Here is a 24,034-nt window from a genome sequence, read left to right as displayed (position 1 = left end):
TCTCCCACTGGGCACCTTCCCCCGCCCCATGTAATTTTGACACCATTAAAGACTTGAAGCTGGACATTCATCCTGGGCCTGTTAATCAAGGTTTTGTTGCCCACACTGCTGTCAAGCAGCAGATCCACTCTGTGTCTTCTCCTGGCCCAGAGTCAGCTATCCTAAACGCAGCCTGCATCCCTCTGCCACTCATCCACATCCGTTTGTGTCTTACTGTGTTTATCTTGTTCTTCTTCGTGTACTCAAAGTCTGATCAATCTTCTGGATCTCAGGTCTCATGCACAAGTGGCCACCTTGACAGAGCCCTCTCTCATTTCTGAGCCCAACATCACCTTCCTGCTTCTTTCATTTTCTGCCTCAGTTTCTTTCCGTCTTTATCATTAGGCTTCTCCCCAAAATTAAGGGCGTGGACTTCCCTAACTAAAATCTAAGCTGTCTTTGAGGAAGGAGTCTTATCCAGTGTCTTCTTGTCCTTCTGTTTTCCCTTTTCTTGTACATAAAAAATTCTTAATAAAATGGTTTTGAAATGATTAATGAAAGCAAATCCTTTGGCTCCCTGTGGGGACACAGTAGGAAGAATGTGTATCAGATGCAGGTAACCACAAATTGAATTCCAGCTCTACCATTTACAGAGAATCTTGAGCTCACAGGCTTTGCAACTTGTTTAAACATGCGGGGAAACTGGTGAAACCTTTTGAATAAATGATCCTGTCCGTTACTCAGGCCCGGAGACTATCTGCGGCTTCCTGTCTTCCCAGGAAGTTGCTCTGCTCTCACCTTTCTTCCCTGATTGTAGCAGTGACATCTTTGACTTTGATTGCTTGTTAAATTGTCTCTTTCTTCTAATCAGAGTTAGTGCCTCCTTGCTTTTCTTAATGCTTTGTACCTTATATGCATATAATAAATATGTGTTTGTAGAAAGATGAATGGAGATGCTAATATCTATTTAATTTCTGCCAATGATGTCAGACAGTTATTAAAGGCTAGGTAAAAGCTCTTGCTTATTTTCTTAAAAACTGTATTTCCCCCCTCTGCTTGCAAAATAGAGTACACCAAGCACTTTCCTCACATGGACTTCATATTCCTTAGTTGATATTTCTTAATTGTATTTCCAGAGAAGAACTAGTTTTAACATAGACTCTGGGGGATGGGGGGAGAGGAAAAGAAGGAGAAGGAGGAGGAAGAAATGAAGGAAGAGGAAGAGAAGGAGGAGAGGAAAAGATGCAAAGTAAAATAATTATTTGAGAATCTTATTCTGTGCAATATCTGTTAATATTAGAGGAAGTACAATTGATTACTTACTATGACATAAAACTCATCTAATTTGAGTAATTTTCTTGATGGATTCCTAAATATAGTATTTTTAATGTGGAAATTCGGGTTATGGGTAAGGCCCTTAATTTGTATCCTTCTTCAACATCAGGAGATGCTCTGTGTAATGACAAAGCATCAATCACACAATCATTGGTGACTTCAGTTGGTCAAAATTCCACCATGTGGGTGAATCCTTCTTTCAACCTTCCTTTAGGAATGCATAGGTAAAGTACCTCAAGATATTTTTTAAGCCTGTAATGAAACTAACGTCTTTTTTCCAAAGATATTCTTTAAGATATATTCAAATCCCGCAAGAATAACAAATGAGGGAATAATGAGGAACATTTATTTCTCAGTGTGTAACTGTAATGCTGCCTCTCTACACTCACAATTTATGACGAGTAGGGATTTTTTTGTGAGGGTAATACATTACGTTGGGAAAAAAATTAATGGCCATCTGTAAATGTGGGGTGGCTGGCAAATCTGTTATGCATGTTGTAATAAAAATGGTTTATTGGGCCATTGAAATCAAACACAGGAGCCAAAGCTACAGACTGTACTGGGTGACATGCTTGGACTTAACAGTTTTCACATACTGGAGTCTCCTGGAACCGCTATTCTTCTGGCCTGTTCTGGAGGATTTTTAATGGAATTGGTTCTTTTAGGATGCTGGTCCTTGGACAAGGTTTTGAGTCCTAGCTTTCTAATCTGAAAATGATAGATTGCTATGCACACATAAATTTTAGGAAAATTCTTTTTCCCAACAATAAAAATTCAAAATCCTTTTTAATGGATAAATTCTAAACTAAGTCCAGTTAGACAGAATCCAAAACTCCATGCTCACACAGTGTAAAGGCAAAAAAGATGATGTATCCACCATCTTTCAGAACTTCTTTTGCTAGAGAGTAAGGAAGTGCTCAGGGGTCAGTCCCAAGAAGACACTACTGGCCAAAGTTGAGACAATTTGATAATAAAAAATCAAGAATGACAGTGACGGTTAATGAACCAGTTGAATCAAGTGGAATTCCGTAAATCCATGCTGATATAAATCTGTCAGGAGCACAGAGACTTTATCATCCCATCCAGGTAGCTACCTGTGATCATTGGTTGAGGTAGAATGTACCAGGTTTTCACTGCAAAGTTGTTAGGTTTTTTTCCTTTGTGACAATATACTTTGAGATTAAGCAAATATTCTGTTTCATATCAAACCTTCACCATTGGCATCACCAATGATTCTTTCCTGAATCAATTATTGCTGAGATGGTTGCCACATTGTGGTTCTCTCATGTCACCATTTTCTCTCCATTTCTGATTGGCCTTGCTATTCCAAGGCAGAGCTCCACTTGATTTCCCCCAATTTATTATTTATTTGTTTGCTTATGCATACCAGTGTAACTCATAGACTCTGGGTGAAGACTGTACAGGGATGAGCTATACTATTCTTATTATTTTTTTACATGTCTAAAGTTATTCTAAAAGAAATTATGTTTAAAAGGTGTATGCCGACACACCAGCAAACTGTAGGATAAGGATTTGGTGTCTGGTGGTTTCTCAACCCAAACAGCTCTAGCCTGCCTTTGCTTTTACTGTCACATCCAAGGTCTCCTGATGACTTAAATCCCGAGAACACAGATTGGTGCCATAGCAGGAACACAGCCACCATATACCTCTCTCATGGACACCAACTGCATAGTTGTAAAAAAGCAGAATTAATTTCAGAGTCTCTTGTTCAGGTCAAGGAGTCCCCAGAAGGTCTTCTTCTGAGTCCTGTCTTCTCTTGTGGCACACAGAGCAGGGGTCCCCCCCACACCCCAGTCTTTTCCATATGTGAAATCTCAGCCATTCTGGTTGCTCATAGTGATGGGCTGGTTCTTTGCTCCAATAAGTGTAATCCAAGTACTTAGGGTGGGTTTTGTCTTTGATGTCTACTCATGCCTCCTTTGTTAAATGAGCACATGATAGGCTGTCTTCCAGGTGAAAGTCTGAATGTTGATGTCTTCCCCAAATTAAGGTGATGTATTGGATGGTGACTCTTTTGGGAAGTGAGTAGATCATAAGGGAGTAACTCTCAAGCTCCTTTGTCCCTTCCCCCTTCTGAGGACAGAGTGTGGAAGTACCACCTACTAACTTGTAAACCCTCATCAAGCACTGAATTCACTGATGCTGTGAACTTGGACTTTCAGGGCTTGAACTGTGAGAAATATTTTCAATGTGTACAGGTCACTTGATTTCTGACAGTTTGCTATAGCATAACAAACAAAACATTTTCAAGATTTTCTTGTCCAGACATTCCCTGATTGTGCCCTCCCTCTTGGTGCACTTAGTACCACATCAGGAAAAAGATCAGGATCCAAGGAAGGTCTGAGTGGTGCATAGCTCTCATCTAAAAATTGATGGAAACCTCTGGGTCAGGTGTCAACACTAAGACTATTGCCCATAATTTTCCTCAGTGTTTTCTATATATAGGTTCCTGGAAAACATGACTCAGATTTGCCCTAGACTAGAAGACACAGGACTCTGCATTTTTTTTTAAAGGAAAGCAACAGTTTATGTCTGTTGTTTTGTTAATATGAATAATATTCTTATCACTCACAGAAATGTCTTTGTTTAGGTTCTATATTATTTAGAGGTAATACATTTGGATTTAACACTTTAACCTTGAACATTCTGTTTCCATACAAACTCCAAGCCAGCTGCCTAGAACAACAGAGATTTAAGAACACATGCAGGGTTGGGGTGTGTGTGTGAACTGCAGTAGGGAGCCCGATTCCCATAATTTCCCCTTGATTCTGCCTGAAAACAAATTAATCAGGTAATGTGGAGAGGTGAAGGAGAATGCTTACAGGAAGAGGTTTACAGATGGGTTTTCCTACACTAGCCCAGGGCCTGTGATCTTGAAAGGTAAAAGCAATGAGGGACTGTGGAGAGAGATGTACATTTAGCATAAATTTCTGCAAAGTTTCTCCCATGAGGAAGGCACTGTGCGGACCACAAAACATTACTATGTGGTCATGATTTGGGGAAAGGATGAGAGATTGTAAGGCACATGGACAGAGAATTCCAATGTCCTGTAGACTGAGACATATCCTAGGATCAAACCCATTCTGTGGGAGTATCTGCTGAGGAAGGACTGCTGGATGGGTGTGATATGGAGACATTTCAGTATGGTCACTTAGAACCAGAGCATGCAAGGCCTTGAAAGTCAAGGTCAAGCCGAGGTCAGGTCTGAGTGGGGACTGGCAAAGTAATAAAATGTACAGTATTGTTTGTACTGTATTGAAATATTAGTAGTGAATTATGAAAGGGCAGATATGTCTCTTGGACTTCACAGACAATGCCCCTTCTTGTTTGAATAGCAATGAGTAGGTATGCTGTGAGCCACGCAGGTAAGAACCCACAATAGATTAGCCCAACAGAGCTGGTGGCCTTGCCCCCAGGATCCCCCGCCATGATGGTAGAGCTGGGGCAAGAAAACATTGATGGGAGTGTTTCTGTCCTCTCAGAGTAGCTGAATAGTAGGTTTGCCTGGTGTAATCTGACCTGTTCCTGAGACCTCTTTCCTCCACAGCTCACTCACAGGGCCAGGGACATCGGCATGGCGTCAGCCTCGGATTGTGGCCTCCATTCAGTCACTAAGAGATGGCAGGAAGCAAATCTAACATTTTGGAGTGCTTATTTTATGTCAGCCAGGGTGGACCTTCATATCCATTATTCACCCCATGTGCATGTATTAACCTCCAGTGTGTACAAAGTGTTGAGCGGGTCTGGGTGACATGGAGGTGAGCAAAATGGAAATGGAGCCCTTAATATCCACTAAACTCTCAGGAATGATGGTGTTTATTAACATTAGTCAGTTGAGAAATCAGAGACCCAGTTGGGGTAAGAATTTTGCCCCAAGTTACCCAGAATATGGTAGAACAGGAATTTGCATACTGATCTCTCTGATACAAAGCATGACAGTTTCCTCACTTGTAAAATAGGATGATTGGACTGGAATGCCTCTAAGTGTCTCCTATCTCTATAATTCTATGATACATTTTTTAAAAAAATATTCCACACAACGGCCTATGTAATAGCTGGACTATTCGTTATCTTTTTTAACACCCAACTTCTCAGAAGCGATGCTTGAGTATAAATTGCCCTGTTCCCTTTCTATTACACGATATAGCAGTGGCAGGCTAAACCACTATGATGGCATCATGATTTTCATGTGATTAACCTTCTGAAGACACATTGAGGATGTATCTTACACAGTAGAGTCAGTGGGATGGAAGGCTTTGCTGCTTATGGTAAAGTTTGGACTCTAGGTAATGGGCACAGAAATTGGAAGGTTGAGGATCACAGTCCTTCTTAATATAGAAGTGAAATAGAAGTAGTTTCATCTTGGATACAAATTTCAAATGCTTATTATGACAACTGGGGAAAATCTTTCTTATACCAACAAGTGCCCTGAGGACTTGGTAGAGTGTAATAATTGCAGGTCTCTGATGGATTGCAAACCTAGCTCCTCAAGCCTCCAAACTGCAGACCTGCTTGGCCTGAATGAATTGAGATGAAGCACTTAGTGCTCAGTGGGGATTTCTTTAGGAGAGGCCAGCACTCTTCTGTGCCCTGGAGTTTTCCCCTCCTCATTGCCTCAGTGCTAGCTGCCTTGCCTGCCTGGATCCCAGAAGATCATTTCTGTACAGGGGACATCCTAAGAGCTGCTGGTTTTCGGATGAGTGCTGGAGAGAAAGCATGCAGAGTGGGAAATAAACATCCTGGCATTGGCACCAGGCAGAGAGCTCCCACTGGCTTGTGACCTGGGTTCATTAATTAATCCCCTGAACTCAAAGTTCACCAAATGCCATTAGAGAAACTGAGCTGTCACCTTCCAGGGTTTTTGTTGTTGTTGTTTTTGTATTTTAGAATTAAGAATGAGAAATTTCTAAATGAAGACAAGCACATAGTTGCTACTCTTTAAATGACAGCTGTTGATATGTCTCAGTCACTTCTAGCTGCTATAACAAAATCTTATAGGCTGGCAGCTTAAGAAACAGACATTTAGGTCTCACAGTTCTGGAGACTGCAAGTCCAAGATCAAGGTAGATTTGGTGTCTTATGAGGGCCTGCTTCCTCACAGATGGTACTATTTTGCTGTGTCCTCACATGGTAGATGGAAAACTCCCTTGGGCCTCTGTTATCAGGGCACTAATCCCATTCCTGAAGGCTCCACCTCATGACCTAATCACTTCCCCTCCCTTCCCCCTGGGGTCCCAGCTCCTCACAGCATTTCCTTAGGGGATAAGTTTGCAACACATGCATCAGGGTTGGAGCACGAAGATTCAGACCATAGTTCATTACTATTTCCTTCTGTTCACTTCAGCACTGATTGAGCACATATACATGCTTGTGTCTGTGCTTCCTTCAGGCACTTCAGAGGACACGACTGTGCTTTCCATTTGGTAAATGGAACCGAAGGATGGATGACAAGCTCCCTCGGACACTTCCCACCTTCTCTGTTCTGTGACTCAGAGGGAAGAGCCATTTTCCCTATAATGGCATCTCATTCTCACCCTGCTCCAAGTCAGGACAGCACATGCATAATTAGCTATCTTCTCAGGCTCTTTGTTTAAAAGGGTTTGGTAGATTTGCTAATTCAGGCTCTTATGTGTAACTTCTCATACAGTCAATTACAGGAGTCCTGAAATAGCAGAACTGAAAACGTGTTTGGCTTAATCAGTTCTGACAGTGGTGGGGACAGGCTGAGAACCAGCTCACAGTACAGAGGAACGCCATTAACGGGCTATTCTCAGGGCATGAAACGGTCCCTCTGTGCATTATCAGGGTGATTGTACTGATAAATGCCACCTCTGTATGAACTGCTTTATCACAGCTACTAGCAAGTTAAAAATAATTGGCACCTAGAAATTTGACCGGCCCAGGGAACTTCCTCCAAACTCTAAAGACCACAAATGCTGGGCACAGTGGCTCACAAATGCTGGGCACAGTGGCTCACAAATGCTGGGCACAGTGGCTCACACCTGTAATCCTAGCTACTCAGGAGGCAGAGATCAGGAGGATCTCAGTTTGAAGCCAGCCTTAGGCAAATAGTTCACAAGAATCTATCTTGAAAAAAAAAATCACAAGAAAAGGGCTGGTGCTCCAGTGAAAGAGAAGTCGAACACATCATGAGGTGTGAAGACTTGGCCCAGCACCAGACATGTGATAAGCACTTAGGGAAGGTGACAGATCACTGACACTGTGTGAGTCAGGCACAGAGACCATTGCTCCATGCATTCTTGGAGCCACCAAGTATGGAGAACTTACTTCGGGTGGGTTTTCTCTAAGTACTCTATTACACGTGAACTCATTCTGAGTTTGGATGAAGGAACATTATTTCTATTAAACGGGTGGGGAATCTAAGTTAGCAGAGTCTGGACATGAACTCTGTGTTTATTTCATTACAAAATCTGGGCCTGAGGCCAAATAGCCCAGATCACAAACTACCGACTTGTGTCCCTGCTCTGGACCTCTGACCTCATGACAGAAGCTGGGCTGTTCTTCCAGAAGCTGGAGTGTAGGAGACTGGGAGAAAGGAGAAAGCAGCTTTGTAGTATTCTACAGCAGAGGGACTAAGGCAGAATTCTGTGCTTCTGGATGGCACTGGGACAGGTATGTGAAACCTGCACAGGCTTGGTCCTGGGAAGGTGGACGTACAAATGTTTCCTTTTCCTCCCCAGCACCTGTTTTCTTTTCGACTTGACCATTTCTACTCCTCCTCTTCCTTCCTATTTTTCTTTTCCTTTAAATCAAATTCTGTGTTTGCTCTGTCCCTTCACTCCTTAGGATAGTCTACTTGATAAGAATGCAGAATGTTCTAGAACCGCAATAGTCAAAAGTATGCTCCACAGACTACCAGTGCTGACATCCCATAGTAACCCATTGGAACTACGCAATCTTGGCTCCATCCCGGTCCTCTGAATTAGACCCCACATTTTAACGAGATTCCCAATGATTTGTACACCCAGTAAAGGCAGAGTGAAGTGCTGGGTAAGAAAGAACACGGGCTTTGACTTCTGAAAGAAATACATTTGACACCCAGCTCTTCATAGCCTTTTGGAATTGTTTTCTAATCTATAAATTGAACTTAATAATATCTTGCAAGATTGCTGTAAGAATGGTTGATAATAAATTTACCCACAGTGATCTTTCTATACCTGGTACAGTTTGAAATGTTTAATACCTGTTTTGTTTCTCATTTCAGCTTCACCACTGAACTGCTCCATGCGTACGAGGCTCATCTGTGGAGGAAAATGAGTAGCTCAATTTGGCAGTAAGAAGCACCATGCTTAGGGTTGGGAGTCAGTGATCTGTAACATCAGCACTTCTCAGAGCTCTGGTTCCTCAAAGAGCAGAGGAGGTTGTTGTTATTATAATTCTTCCATCCAGAATGGAGAGGCGCCCAGGTACTCACCTGTTTTTTTTCATCAATTACTGTGAGTCTCCTCAACACCATCGAAATGTTCTAAATTCCTGTTTCATTCAGTTGATGTCATGCGAATGAGGGAGTGCCATTATTTAAGTGTCTGTGAGGCAGTACCCTTTCTGATGCCTGAAGCATGCTTTCTCAAGTACGCTGAGTGTGAGCAATATGGCTGCTAAGGAGAAAGCTGAACCTCTGATCGTGACTTTTTCCTATGCAACTCCCTTTGTCTTCTCCATGGCAGATGAAGTGACTCCAGTTGACTCTCTGAGATCTAACACTTCTCACCCCTGGCTAAGACCAGGCCCCTCCTCTTCCTCTTGCAGCTGTCATCAGAAGGAGTCCTGAAAGCCACCTTCCCCTTGGCCATGGTCCTTCTCACCCAACTTGACCCCTTGGTCCTGTGTGAGAAGTGTGTGAAGTATCAGGACTGTCCTCCCTGCAGCATCTAAGAGGGACCCTGTTGTGGATGCTAATCTGGTTTTGCTCTCAAGTTCATGAGAAGGAGCCCTGCCAGTGTGGCTTGACTATGTCCCCTTAGCAACTATTGCAACTGAACCTTGTCAGGAGTAATGAACACCACCTTCTTATAACATCTTTTTCAGGAATAAAAATGATATAGTCACATTTTCTGCTAATGTGCTGAGTACATTAGAGGCAGGTGGTCCATTTGGAGTCGTTGATGAGGAGGGAGATGATGGAGGAGTCTTCCCACAGAACAGGCTTCCTGTGCCATAAAAGCAGAACCAGGTGTGACTGGACTCCTGCAAAGAGGACATAAAGCCCTGAGACTTATCCCACACTTTAGTCTTGCTTTCCCAATGAAGCTGACCTCCCCCACATCCTCTCTGTTTCTGTGACGTCTGTTCTATGAGGTCCAAGAGCAAGTGGTGAGGATGAACCACCCTGCCTTGCTTTGTCTAATGTGTTTGAGAGATGCCAAGAGTGCAGAGGTTGAAGGTGACGTTGAAACAGCTTGTTCTGCTACTAGAGCTTCTGCAAGTACTGAGTGCTGAGTGATGTTTGCTGTGGGATGTTGTATTTCTTGCCCTTGGGGTTCCCTCACATCACCAGAGCACCTTGTTTTAATTCATGTGTGTTTTTCCTCTCCTCCCTAAAGCTGATTCTGCACTTCAGGTTTAATTTAATCCCAATTCTCAGAGGCAGAAGAGTGCCCACCTGGAAAGAAAGAAAAATCTGTCAAATATTCATGCACGTGGATTCCAACAAAGACCCCCTTCACTGAAGCAATGTGAGCTCTCAGTGAGACACAGCTCTGAGGCCCTGTGCAGCATGGGAAGCTTTAGCTTCACCCCTGCTCTTTCTGGGCTTCCCTAATGCAGCTGCCACTGGCGCTGCAAGCCAGGGTGACCCACTTTCCCTCCGAAGCTTCTGCTGGAGCATTCGGAGCTAGGGCAGGGCTTTTTTCCCTTGTAGTCATGAGAAGTTTGGCAATATAAGGTCTTAGGACATTTCATACCAGTTTTTGACAGAAACTTGAAAGGGTCTGGTTTGATATATCTAGAGGTTTTAGCATGTACCCTTGCCAAAAGGGTCTCTCACTGTGATGTTTAAAAGCTTTAGAAATGTGTTCTTAATCACATTTCCCTAAATTAGCAGAGAAAGTCATTTCAGATATTTTAATAATTTCTACTCGGTGGACACACGATGCCAGATTGCTCTAGGGGTTGGGAGAGCCTTGACGGTTCACACTGGATGAGGCCACTGTACTAGTGTCTTCTCATCTTCGCTAATTATAGCAGCAGTGAGCCCATTCCCAAATAAGGTCACCTTCTGAGGTCTTAGGAGAAGTCAACGTATGAATAGGATTTCCCCATGTGAATTTAGGGGGACCCAGTTTTATCCATAACAAACCCACGCAGCAGACTGTGTGATCTACACTTCAAAGATGAGGATGACAAGGACTTGAGAGGACTGATGTTACCAAGGTCCCCAGGCTCATAGGTCTGACTCCAAAACCTGCGCTCTGTTTAGCAGGTCTAGCTCCTTCTGAAGAGAGAGCACATACTCCGTGATGTGATTTCCTGAGACAGCTTTGAAGGTCTGCTCCGGACACAGCCCACAGGGACCTGAAGTTCTGATAACTCTCTTGCCTGCCCCTCTCCTCTCAGCCTTGTCTCTCATCTGTATGGATATACTGGTTTATTAGCTGCTTTGCCCCCAATAAAGACAGAGCTAAAATTTATATCAGAAGTAGCTGATTCCAAGGGCTTTTAGTTTTCTGCCAAATTATATTCTGGTGAAATCTCTCCTGCGTTTTCTTAGCAGGGAGGTAAGGGGCCCACTTAGATGCGTTTTGTGGGCTGCATGTTTAAATGAATGCAGCTGGGTATTTTGATTAAATACATATTGAAATCCACTTATAACTAGTGAACCAAGACAATGAAAGGGCCTTAAAGCACCATTAAGATTGTTTTCTGAAATTGTTCAAGTTAAACAATTCAATGAGATATTGCTGTACTTTGGTGTCCCCTAGAAACAAGGACTGTGCCCCGTGTCCGGCAATACTTGCTGACCACAGGGAGTCAGCCCTGCCCTATGTGGGAGGTCTTCTGGAGCTCATGTCAGTCTGTACTGATGTATCAGGTGCTGAGTGAATTATAAATAGAATCAGCAGAATGGTTTTGCATAGTACAAAGCAGTTCTGTAGGCAGGGCTCAGGCTCCTCAGCTAGCTGGCAGCAGAGCAGGGTGGTCAGGTCTTGTCTTCAAACGTCCACTTGTTCCTGGGAATTCTCAGAGCCCTCCTTTTCCTTGGAATTATGACACTTGGAAGCTACAACTGATATGAACAGATGCCCACATCTCTCACAGACACTGTTGTGAGCTCTTCAGTGCCAGCATGGAGAGGGGCAGTGTTCCATACTCACTCAGTTGACACACACATATTGGGCTCCACCATGAGGTGCATGCTGGATATTTAGAGAACAAAGGCCTATTGTCTCCACTACATCACTCTGTCTGGCCAGAGGGGCAGACAAATGTATCCCAGTGTGGTGTCAGTCCTGAGAGCAGTTGCCAGGGTGCCAATGGAGCCAGAGGACAAGTATTCAATCTAACTGAGGTGTGGGGACAAGGCCAGGGAGGGGATCCTGGAGAGCACTCCCAAACTGAGATCAGAAGGACAAGAAGGTTTAAGCAAGAGATTATAGCCAGAGATTCCCATGAGCAGAAGAGTGAGTGAGCAAGGGTACATGCTCAAATGAGCTGCAATGAGGTCCATACAGACTGCACGTGTTATGTATCATCACAGACTGACATCACCAACAGAAGGCCTCTCATGTTGGGCAGGGCTGTCTCCCACTGACCAACGAGTGTCCCTGGTCATGGGGACACTAATTTTTAGGAGACACCAGAGTATAGCAATATCCCATTGAATTGTCTAATTTGAACAATTTCAGAAAACAATCTTGATGGTCCTTTGAGGCCTTTTCACTGTCTTGGCTCACTAGTTCTAAGTGGAGATGGCAAACTGCCAGGTTTACAAAACTGTTAGTCCTGACAGAAAATGAAGCAAAGAATCTTCAGGTCCAGGGACTCGGCATTTCCCTATCAGCAGCAACAAAATCTCATCACTTCCTCAGGACTACCTAAGTCCAGAGCAGTTGGGCAACATGGCTTCCAGACAAATGACAATTTATGCCACAATAATCTTTGGGGCTCTTTGTTTTCCCTCCAAGAAGCTCCTTTGTACTTTCGAAAGTGCCGTATGCAGAAAGATTGGAAGAATGAGTTACAGGACTTGAAATCTGTTAAAATGGTATGTGATTTTAGAATTCACAGTGACCTTGACATCCATCTGGTCAAGCAATCCATATAACACATCAGTGTCAGAGTAAATTTTGCCTTTGACTGAATCCAGTCCAATGAATCTAATGCATTTACCACTTGTTATGTGAAAAGTAGTCTCAGAGCTGTCCATTTGATTGATAAAATCTTTTGCCTAATTTTTTTATCTATTTTAAATCTCCCCTGACTTTACCTGGAGCTAGTACCCAGCTCTCCCTTTTTGTTTGTTGCAACCTAATCTTTACCATCCTGGCATGGTAGAAAGAGCACAGATTATGTAATTAAGAAGACTGGATTAAAACGATCACTGTGTTAGTTACTACCTGTCTTTGATGTAGAAGCTCATAGATTGACTAAATACCTCTGTAGTTTCTGGTCTTTCCACATTAGAATCACATCTATACTAAGGCAACTCTTTCAAACTGATTGCATTCCCAATGCCTCTTAATTTATCCCTCTCACATCCTTTTTTTAGTTTTTTACTTCTCTTTAGCTATGAGAATCCAAGTGAAGGAATGTATTCTTGGAAATCATGAAAGCTTCATGAAGGAGTCTGCGAAGTGGAGCTTGCTCGCCTCTGTTACACACCAGAGCTGTGCCTCCCTGCAACTTTTCAGGGTTCCCAAAATGACCAAATTAAAGAATGAAATATTCCCAATAGGCTGTGGTTTCTTTTTCAAACTTCTAGATTCTGTTCTGTATAATACTAGTAACAACTCATTTAAAAAATGAACACATGTACTAGGCCTTCTTCTAAACAAAGTTCATGCATTGTCTGATTTAATCTTTTTGATCCACGTAGGCAGGTAACCTAGTGGTTAAGGCCTCAGCCCTGGAGTTGCACTTGCTGGCTGGAATCCCTGCTCTGGGAATCCTCAGATTAGACCACAGAAGAGTTTTCTTAGGGCAAAACAAGCATGTTTCCTAAAGGCAATGGCTGTTACCCTGTAGGAGGTCATAGAACTCCTGTCTTCTCCATGTGGGCCACCAAGGATGTGAGGAGAGATCTCGTTCCCAGGTGTCTAAGGCTAAGGTCCTTTGATTTTCTTCACACAGTACAGTTTAGAAATTTATCTCCGTCCTGGCTTAGAACCTCTCTTCTCAATACTTGCTGTTTAGAGGCTGTTTGTTTCCTTACTATCCAGAACCTGGACACTAGAGGTCCTGTCTTGCTCTCTCTGCACAAGGCTGAAGTCCCAGGAGCCTGGAAGTCTGACCCGGTGACTCAGTCACTTGTGAGCTTGGCAGCATCACTCAAGTAACTGGAGTATTCGGAACCTCATTTCTTCGCCTGTGCCATGAAGACGCCAGGCTGCAGCTCCAACCTGCAAGGGTTTTGGACTTAGAGAGACTCGCAGCTCCTTCCACGTGGCCCACTTGTGGCCATTCACGACATGGCAGCAGGACTGGCTTTGCTTTTCAGTAAGAACACTGCTTTTAGTGTCTCTGAAGTGTGAAGTGGACACTGCTTCCACAGTGTGCTGCAAGACCCTCACTCTGCTTTAGGCAGTGCTCTGGACATTCCAGAGGCTCAAATCTGTAGCAAAGCCTGTACCCAGCTCTCGGCCTGGCCCTGCCATGGAAGCTATTGCAATGTTTTGGACCCACAGGTTCTTACTCCCCCTTAGGTAGGGTAACAGGCATGCTGAATACCTGTTAGATATGAGCGTTAGATCCACATGGTTTTAAACTTAGCTCTACCAATTATTACTAATTGTGTGAACATAGAAAATTACTTAACCTCTCTGAGCCTGTAAAAAAAGATACAACTATGTACGTTGACAGACAAGCCGGCACATTAACAACAAAAGCTATTAAATTAAAGTTGGGAACTGGGTATCGGTGGCTCATGCCTATAATCCTAGCTACTCAGGTGGCAGAGATCAGGAGGGTGGCAGTTCGAATCCAGCCCAGGAAAATAGTTCATGAGACCCTATCTTGAAAATACTCTTCACAAAAAAGGGCTGGTGGAGTGGCTCAAGCGGAAGGCCCTGAGTTCAAATCCCAGTTCCACACACACACACAAAATTAAAATTGGGAATCACAGATCACTACATAAAACAAAGTTCAGAAAGTAGAGACCTAGCCTTTTTAAATATTGAGCATCAGGATTAAACTTTTCTCCTGTAATTCAAAGTTTCTAAAAGTGTGTTTATTGCAACAATAGGTCAAAGAAACAGTGATAGAAAGGTGTAAATAAGTTTATAGTGTTAGTTGGTAAACACTGGCTTTACTGCATATTTTAACATCCTCCAAGGGTTTTTAACATGTGCTGTGGTTTCTAACACATGGAAATACATATTTGCAACCCAAACATAGTTTGGTAACTGTTTTTTCTTTTTGAGACAGTGTCTTGCTAGGTAGCCCATGCTGGTATCAAACCTGTGATCCTGTTACCTCAACCAGCTGAGAACACTGCATTTTTTTTTTCCCCAAAGACTGTATCCCAGAACTAACAACATGGAGTCATCACCATTTAATGGAAAGACATTCAAGAACTTTGAGCGGGAGCATTTTATGTGAAGCCAAGGTCTACATTCCTAGAAATACCACCTCTCCACTCGCTTTGTTCTGTGCAACCACCAAGAGCTAGACTGCTTTCTATTTTACTGGGAAATGCTTTAGGTCTAGGAAGAGAGAGACATCATTTTCTCCCTCCATTTTTCTTTTGTTTGTTTCTGCTAAATGTCTCAGGATTTATAAGCTGTCTCTCATGTTAACTCCTTACATTTCTCCTACCATCTGGTGATCAGAAGTGAGTTCAGATTCTAGGTTCATTTTGTTCTGGACAAAGAAGAATAGGCAGTCTTTTTTATTAATAAGGTGAACAGGATTGCAGATTGTTTCCTTACTTGTTTTAGTCTTAATTATATAACTGACTTATGGAAAATTTAGCTGTTTTCCAATATAGTCATGAAATCTGGACTTTTTTCTTAGGAAAAAAAATACACTGATTTCTTTTCTTGAGAGCTCTGGGATATTTTAGGCACAAGGACATTAAGGGGTGGAAGGCAGGCACATGAATTTTTGTACATTACACCAAAGCCAGGCCTTTTCTGGTTTCACTAATGGAGGATGATTATAGAACATTTTAATGTCAGAAAGGTTTGAAAGACATTATGCTTCTCGGCAGATCTTAAACTCTGACTTAATGATTAGTGCCTTGGAATAGGGCTGGTTTTCTCTCTCTCTCTCTCTCTCTCTCTCTCTCTCTCCCTCCCTCTCTCTCTGCCTCCCAATCACACACACACATACACACAACATGCACACACGTGTGCATCTGTGTGCCTATGCACACACACACATTCTAAATACAACAGTAAAAAGTTGATTCTTCCATGCCTACATTTGTCATCCTGCAATTCCTATATTGCTGTCAAGGGGCTGTGAGTCTGCAGTGCATCCTTTAACCAGACTTAGACACACTGACATAAAATACAAAGATGATCCAATTACACTTTCTGCAACTGCATCTCATTCTGCTAATGCTTACAAATTAAGGGTGTCTGTCACTGCCTCCATGAGACCATACAGAGACCATCTCCCATCTCATGAATTTCAGAGTATGCTCCACAGAAACGTGGGGACCAGTCCAGCGGTAAGGAGTTGTCACACAGTTCACGATCTGTCACTCGGTATGAAAATCCGTGCAAGGAGTGCCAAGTCCAGTAGTCCTTGGAGTCATCGGACATCAGGCATCAGGAAGAGGAGTGAGTTTCAGCTCAGAGGTGCTCTTCATAGACACACAGCACTTGAGGCAGAACTGCTTTCTGCTTTTCTGCATTGAAAAGTGTGTATGTGCCCATCTAATTTCAATCAGTTTGAGAGTTGTCCTTTGCTTTTTAAACACTTGACACCTACTATCTGCTCAGTTGCTTTGATGAGACCTGTCTGAACAGGCAGCCTCCACACTGTTATGCACTCTGGTTTTAAAGACCGGAGTTGGAAGGATACATTCTTCCTGCCCAGTGTCACCTTCCAGTGAGCTGGAGACCTGAGTCATCCAGCCTGCCCACTCAGAGTTCTTCTCACCTGCCATCTTTGCTGGCCCCTGAATGCTTTCATCAGTTGACTGTCTAGGTTGGAAACCATTCAAATATCTGAAAAACATCATTTTAGGTCCCTCTTCTTTAAATATGTACTGATGTATCATTTGTTCTTCAACCACAGGTCAGTTTCAGAGCTTTTTTCTGCACATTTCAGCCAGTCAGAAGCTCTCTGAACCAACAAGGAGAGACAGAATGCCACTTTTCTCTCCAGAACATGACTGTTACTGATCTGAAGGACACTCCCTTCTGACACACAATTCACACCGTGGACCCATATGTACTACACAGCTAGCTCTATTCATCCACCTGGTTATTTAAATTTTTTTTTACATCTGGTTTTTTAAGTAATGTCTATTAAACCTATTCACTCTGCCTTTATGCAATTGAGTGTCTGAGTTCAAGTTCACACCAATGTAGTTTTTCCTGCTGTGACGTTGATTTCAGCATGTCTTTTAAGCTTGTCCAGATCTTTCTGAGTGCTATGGCTGAGTTCCCATGCATCAAACTTTCCTCTCACAGGTGCGTCATGCCCAGATCTGACAAGCATGCCTTCTGTGTCTGCTAATACGTCTAAGAAACACATGGGCTTCTACTGATAAGTGAGTGATACAAACCTTTATGAAATAGTTTATGACTTTTGACTGACTGGATATGCACTGCACATGTGGTGCACAAAGTACTTTTCCATCAAAGACAACTGAGATGAGAATCTGAAGCCAAAGCTCTCTAGCCATAAAAGCAATTTGTTCCTAGCACTCCATGAGTAAGTCAGAAGGGGGGTGATCCATTCAGGCCTTTTCTCTCTCTGTCTGTGGCTCTTGGCAAGTCAGTTCTCTTCATTTCCCCCCCTCATCATGTCCTGTTATATGGGTGTGTATAACAGCATCTGTCTGGTTTACCTGGAAAGTTGTTTACAGATCATGTTAAGGGGAAAGCACTAGTGAGAAAGTGAAGAGGGCAAAGGAGAGCGAATATGGTTGATGAACTTTCTGTACTGTCTGAATATGGAACATTGAAACCTGTTGGAGTTATTTTAAGAAGGGGAGTGGAGAAAGAGGGAGAATACTGGAGGATCATGCCAAACCAAACCAGGATATAATCTATGCAAATGCGGAAATGTCACAACAACCCCCCAAATAACTATCATATAATAATGAAAAAGTTTTTAAAAACCTTATAAACACACAAAACTCAGAAAAAAAAAGTGTAAGTTGTATGTCAACACTTAAGATAGGTGGATGTCAGAAATCACAGTTAACAAAGTATGTAAGAATCTTTCGTCTGGTAACATATAAGCATTTAGGTTCTGGGAAGCCTTGGCAAGCTCATCTGAGGAATTCTCTGGCTTTTCTGTTTCTGTTTGTGTTGGCTTAACTCCTGCTGCTGTTTCTGGGTCAGAGACTTTCACATGACTTCTTGGCTTGCAGATGAATGTCACTCTTATTTCAACACCTTCTACTTTAAGATTTCTGCTGTAGGCCATGGGCCAGTTGGCGAGAGAGTTGTTAGGCCAAGTCTCACAAGTTCATGGTGGTATTGGGACTTTCTTTGGTGTTGTTGGGGAACCATTGAGGAGATAAAACCCCCAAAAGCAAATCAATCCAAGTGCTAACCAGGCCTGACCTTGCTTAGCTTCTGGGATCGGACGAGATCTGTTGTGTTCAGGGTGTTATGGCTATAGACTGAATGAGAATTCTGTGTACTCTTGTGTTTGGTTGGGGAAAGCCAGGTCGTACTTGGTTGTAAGAAGTCAGACGTTACTAAAATATAAGATAAAATCTAACAGAAAGTGACAACTTCCTGTCTCTACTGCCATTGGCCAGGGAGGTCACCTTTTGACTTTTCTGAGTGGATCCATAGATGGAGCTATGTATGTTACTGTGGAAAGGGCGCTGCTGTGATTTAAGAAATGTCTATGGCCTTCTTGGCTCCAAACCTCATTTTCAACATAAAGATGCTAGGCTAGATAGTTCTCCTAAATCCTAGACCCTTGTGCAAATACAATGTGATTAATTCCATGAGTAAATTCATGATGCTCTTTGGAAATTTCTGTGGGTAAAATTGAGCCATAAAGGAGGTTGTGTTTCTGGTATAACAAGGTCAGCTGTGTACATGAGTTAGAGCAGTGGGGGTAGATTGTGTACAGACCTATTGACTTTGGGTTGCCTCTATACATGGCTGCTTAGCTCACCCCCATAATTATCTTTTCTTTTCAGCCTCTCTAGGTTGCTATGGGGCATAAGTATGGTGATGATAAGAAGTTGAGCTATTTCTGTGTGACTCTTGTCATAAAGATACATGCTGTATGTTCATTACTGCTTTGGTCACCACCACCAAACAATGAAGTAAGAACTGTCAACACTCTATAGATTAAGGAACCAAGGCTGAGGAGGCTCAGATGTCCTTTCTACGGTGACCCACCTGTGGGGTCCTCACTCCCTGCTCTAGACAACAGCACAGAGGAGGAGTGGTGGGACATTATTGGCCCAATCCCTGTGTGCACATTTGAGAGTGAGAATAGCTTGGACCAATGGAACATGATGGAAATGGTGCCCAGCATGGCCCAAAGAGGTTCCCATTGTTCCTCTCTTGAGATCCCTGGCTTATCACAGAGCAACCACTGACATCCCCACCTCCATTGAGCCCATGGAGCCCACAAAGCAGTGAAAAATAATAAACCATTGTTGTGTGAGGCCACTAAGTTTGGGAATGTGTGTTATATAATAATTGTAACTCAAGCAGGTATTGAAGTGTGCTTTTTGCTTTCCACAATGACTGGAACTATGGATAGACGGTTTGTTCCCTCTGGGTGCTGGGCTTCTTTTTTGCATGATGAGAGTGTTGAATTAAATGAAGAATGCTAATGCCAGATACAGGTGTGGGACCTCTGCACTCTTTTATAAGCTATGCATTACTTTCTGCTCATGACTCTGTTCAATGAGTTTGACTTGGACTTAGGATTCTACTCAACATGAAGTTTCAGAGAGAGGGAGTATCAATGTCAATAACTGAGACTTATTATTTGATGCTGAATGTGTCATCCCTTGACTCGAAGATATCTTAGATTCTTTCTGATTTTATCATTTCCTGTTCTGATTTATCCTAATGGCTCTGTGTGGGGGCCAGAAGAAACAAATTACACCTTAGCTCCCAAATGCCTTAATCATTAAGGTACAGTCTTCTCCAACTCCCAGCCTGCTTTTGGAAGTGCAGTACTGTGTTATTTGCTTTGTAGAGATGGAGGGGGAAAACAAGCTCTCATCCTTGGTAATATTCCACCCAAAAGGAAAGTAAACCTCTATCAGGCAGTCTGGAGAAAGCCTGAATTCTGGGAATGTTTCTGCTCAGAATGAGGAAGGAAGAGGAGGAAGAAGAGCAAGAGAAAAAGGCAGAAGCAAACCCAAAAAGCAGCCAAGACCAATACCTGTGGTGTCTCCAGGCTTGGAGACAGCTTTCTGTTGTTATGGTTTGTTTTAATAAAAACACACTGCATAGTTTTCTTTATTGTTATATTCTGTTTATAACAGCTCAGCTAAAGCCAGATAGTGCTGGAGTCAGGTCTTCCTAAGAATTTGTCTTTTCAAACTGGCCATAGAAATTTGATGAGTCATGGATTTTAGTTGAATTTTGCCTCCTAACAGCCTCCTTGGGATGTAAATGTGACTGATGCTCTCTCACCTCCCTGGCGAAGCTGTTCTTTATGCTCTAACTGGGCTTTTCCTAGCTCCATTAGAATGCTGTGCAAACATGACACTTGGTTAAGTCTCCTCAAGCTGAGCAATTCTGTACCCAGTCCCTGCCTTTTAGTAGGGTCTCACTAATCAGTGTCTTCCTTGATGAAAAAGGACCCCTCCTTCCTTTCATACAGCTCTCTGGTTGGTCATTCAATAGAAATATCCCATTGTAAAGACCTGTGTTTCTCTTGTCGTGATAGCTTGGTAATGAAGAGCTAGAAGGAAATAAGGTTGTCTCCGAGGTGTACACAGTGCAGTTGGTCATTTGTCCTTGATGGCCCTCCTTTCTTTATCTGTCAATCTGAACCTTGACAATGCTGCTATATATGGTCCAGGCCTGCCTTCTTCAAACACACTGCCTTATCACCCACAGCTCTTTCATCCTCTGAGCTGCTGCTTCCACCTGCCTCTTGATGCCTAGTCTGTGTCTTAAGCTTTGGGGCTCATCACTCCTGTCTCTCTCCTCAGGGAGAGCTGGTAGTAGGGAACATCTTTGAGTATAGGTACCAATTCTCAGTCCTCCTAGTGTCTTTGTAGGCTCACCATGCAAATACTGAGTGACTTGTCAGTGTGTGTTGAGAAGGACAATGACAGAAGCCAGGGCAAGCTGCAGAGATGAGAGAAGAGGAAGCCACCCACACTGGAATCTCAAGTTCCCGGCACAAATCTCTTTCCTTCCCTTGGTCTTGATTTTTCTCTTGCCTTAAAAGAAGAAAAAGTTATACTATATGCTCTTTAAAGGATGTATGATTCTGTCCTAGTGTGGTTCTTGGAAACAGGGCAATGGTTTTAGAGTCCATCTGTAGCCTCCTTTTTTGGGGATCCTCATCCTCACATGCACAGACTCCATCTCCTCCTGTGCCCTTCCTCTTTGCACACACACACACACACACACACACACACACACACACGCTCCAAAGACTTGATGATAGTGGACGAATTTAGCCATGTGTTCCCATGAACTCTGAACTCACCTGTGATGGTCAGGGTACAGATTGGGTTCAAAATCCACGTAAGTTGGTGATTTGAGCAAGGTACTTCTGCAGCAAGTACAGAGCTGCAGCTGGCCTCACCCTCAAGCCTGTGGAACCTCTGTGACACATTATACTGGTTTTGCCCCTGAATCACAGACACATTGCATGTGCCTTCAGATCTGGATTTGAGAAAAGCATGAGCTCGAAGATGCTGGAGTTCAGCTTTTCTAAAAACAGCCTGCGAGCCCAATCCTTCCCTCCCCACTAGGCTGCTTCCAGCACAACTGCCCATCTGTGTCATATTGTCACATGTTTATTTCTTCCTCGTGAGCTTTTACAGTTCCCGCCTTTTATGGGATGTTCTTACTCTGCAATACAGAGTGAATTTATGGGGCTGGCAGAAGTGCATCATTGGTCATTTTCCCAGTGTTCTCATTACGAGGTGCATGGGGCCAGCCAACAATGGGGTTTTATGATCAATTACCGCCAGGATGAATTGCTAATAGACATGTCATTAGAAACTAGAGGGAGACATTTCACAGTAACTGTTTCTCCTCTTTGCATTTTTCCCTCTTTTGAACTTGACACAGACCAACTGAGAGCTAACTTGGGCTGTGTGCCAAGGGCATCCATACGACCAGAGGGTCACAGAGTATACCTTCTGTAGAGCTGCCCACACAGGTCAGGAGTCAGCAACAACCTGCCAGGGGATACCAGTCACTCATAGACCAGCTGGTTCATATTGAGGCTTGTCTCTGCAGGTAGAGCACAGTCCTGGGGGCAGATATATTTGATTCAAACTCTTCCGGTTTTGTGATCTTGGGCAAGTTTCTTACTCTTCCAAGTTCTCAGTTTTCATATCTTTACAAGAGAAGAGCACCACTGATCTCAAAATTATGTAGACACTAAACTGGATGGTGTGCATTATAATACCATGTGATGATCAAAGTATACCACTGAGCTGAGATGGCCCCCAGTTTACATGGGCCTGGCATCATTCTCAGAGCACTTAGTTGTCAGGCAGCATCTGAATGCTAAGAAAAGGGAAATGAAGTTGTCAGCTGAATTTGAGAAGCCCAGTTACAGGAGATGAAGGTCCTGAGAGAGGGCGGCCGCTTAGTAGAAGCCTGCGCAGTGCAGCATGGAATCATCCCTGTTAAGAGCAAGAGACTAGGAGGCTTAGTCACAGAATACTCTAGAGCTGCCCAAAGAGATGTGCAGTGTGAACTCTGTCACCATCCCAGCTCAAGGGACTTCTGGGGACCATGGGTCCTTTGCCTCTGTTGGTGCAGCTCCTGCTATCTTTGCAGATCGATGCTAACAGTGAAGGCTGTCAACTACTGAGCACTTAGTCCAGCTAGATCCCAGCTAAGCCTTCTGCCTGGGCTACTGCTCCCCCGACTCTACTGTCCAGTGAAAGTCTATATAATTGCCTCCTTTTATCCATGGCAAGGCTGTGCTTCACTCAGGCTCCCTGATCCACTCAGGCTCCATGATACCAGACCCTCATACCATGCCCCCCACCAGGAGACCTGCAGCTGGCTGGGGAAGCACCCTCGTTCCAGAGGAGATGGCCTGGCACAGCCTCACCCTCCTTCAGAACCCACACTGACAGTTCCTCCATCCTCCTGTCCCTCACTCTGTAGTGGAAACCCTCTGAGGATGTTGTACCATCTCTGGGGCGTGATCTGGTCAGTTCCATCCTACAGCAACCTCCTTTAACCTCAGCAGCTCTTCTCTCTGTTCCTTGCATTCTACTGGATTGGATGAGAATTCACTTGTTCTAGTTACCTTTAATTTTTAGAGCCCATTAGTTTCCCAGCTGAGTTAAGGTAAAATTAGAGATATATTCCATATACCCCCTGCCTTGACATGTGCCTAGCCTCCTCCATGGTCAACATCCCCAGTCACACTGGAATGTTTGTTATCAGCAATGAACCTACATTGACTGCCACCTGAAATCCATAGTTATAATTTATTTTGGATAATTTTTTTAAGATATGTTTGACTCTTTCCTGTATTTTCTTCTGGCCTGTGGCTTGTCTTCTTATTCTATTGACAGTTATTTCATGGACGAGACATTCTTAAATCTAATGAAGTTTGACTTACCAGTTCTTTCTGTCATGGATTGTGTCTTTAGTTTGATCTGAACAGTCATTGCTATACCCAAGGTTATTTAAATGTGCTCCTGTTTTATCATCCAGGATTTTTGTAGTTTTGTGGTTTATATTTATGCTTATGATGAATTTAAGCCACTCTGTGAAAAGTATAAAGTCTGTGTCTAAGTTAATACATTGGCATGTGGATGTCTAGCTGTCCCAGCATGATTGTGGTTAAAGACCATTTTTTGCACCCCTTGCTCCATTGCCAAAATTCAGCTGACTTTATTTGGTGGGGGTTCTCAACCTGGACTCTCTGTTCTATTCCATTGAATTGTCTGTCTCTTCTTTCACCAATGCTGCACTGTTTTGATTACTGTAATTTTATAGTGGTTATAGTATTTTATATTACTGTAGTTTTATAGTCTTAAAGTCCAGTAGTGTCTGCTCTTAGGTTTTGATGTTTGCTTATAATATTGAGCTGGCTATTCTGGATCTTTTCCTTTTCTGTTTAAATTTCAGAATCTTTTTGTTGATATTCACACACTAACTTCTTGTATTTTCAATGGGATTGCATTAAATCTATAGAT

The 24,034-nt window shown here is 43.1% G+C and overlaps 1 long non-coding RNA gene across 1 annotated transcript; it reads left to right on the top strand.

Annotated features, from left to right (window-relative positions):
- Window positions 1-7,731: 7,731 nt before the first annotated feature.
- LOC141414998 (uncharacterized) lies at window positions 7,732-11,087 on the top strand. The gene is made up of 3 exons (XR_012440016.1): window positions 7,732-7,968; window positions 8,561-8,762; window positions 10,775-11,087. It is a non-coding gene; the product is annotated as an uncharacterized lncRNA (long non-coding RNA).
- The last annotated feature ends 12,947 nt before the right edge of the window (window positions 11,088-24,034 follow it).

This window comes from Castor canadensis, chromosome 12 (assembly GCF_047511655.1).
Source record: "Castor canadensis chromosome 12, mCasCan1.hap1v2, whole genome shotgun sequence".
Classification (NCBI taxonomy): domain Eukaryota; kingdom Metazoa; phylum Chordata; class Mammalia; order Rodentia; family Castoridae; genus Castor; species Castor canadensis.
The sequence above is the reverse complement of the archived record's forward strand: the minus strand, read 5'-3'. Positions and strand labels throughout refer to the sequence as shown.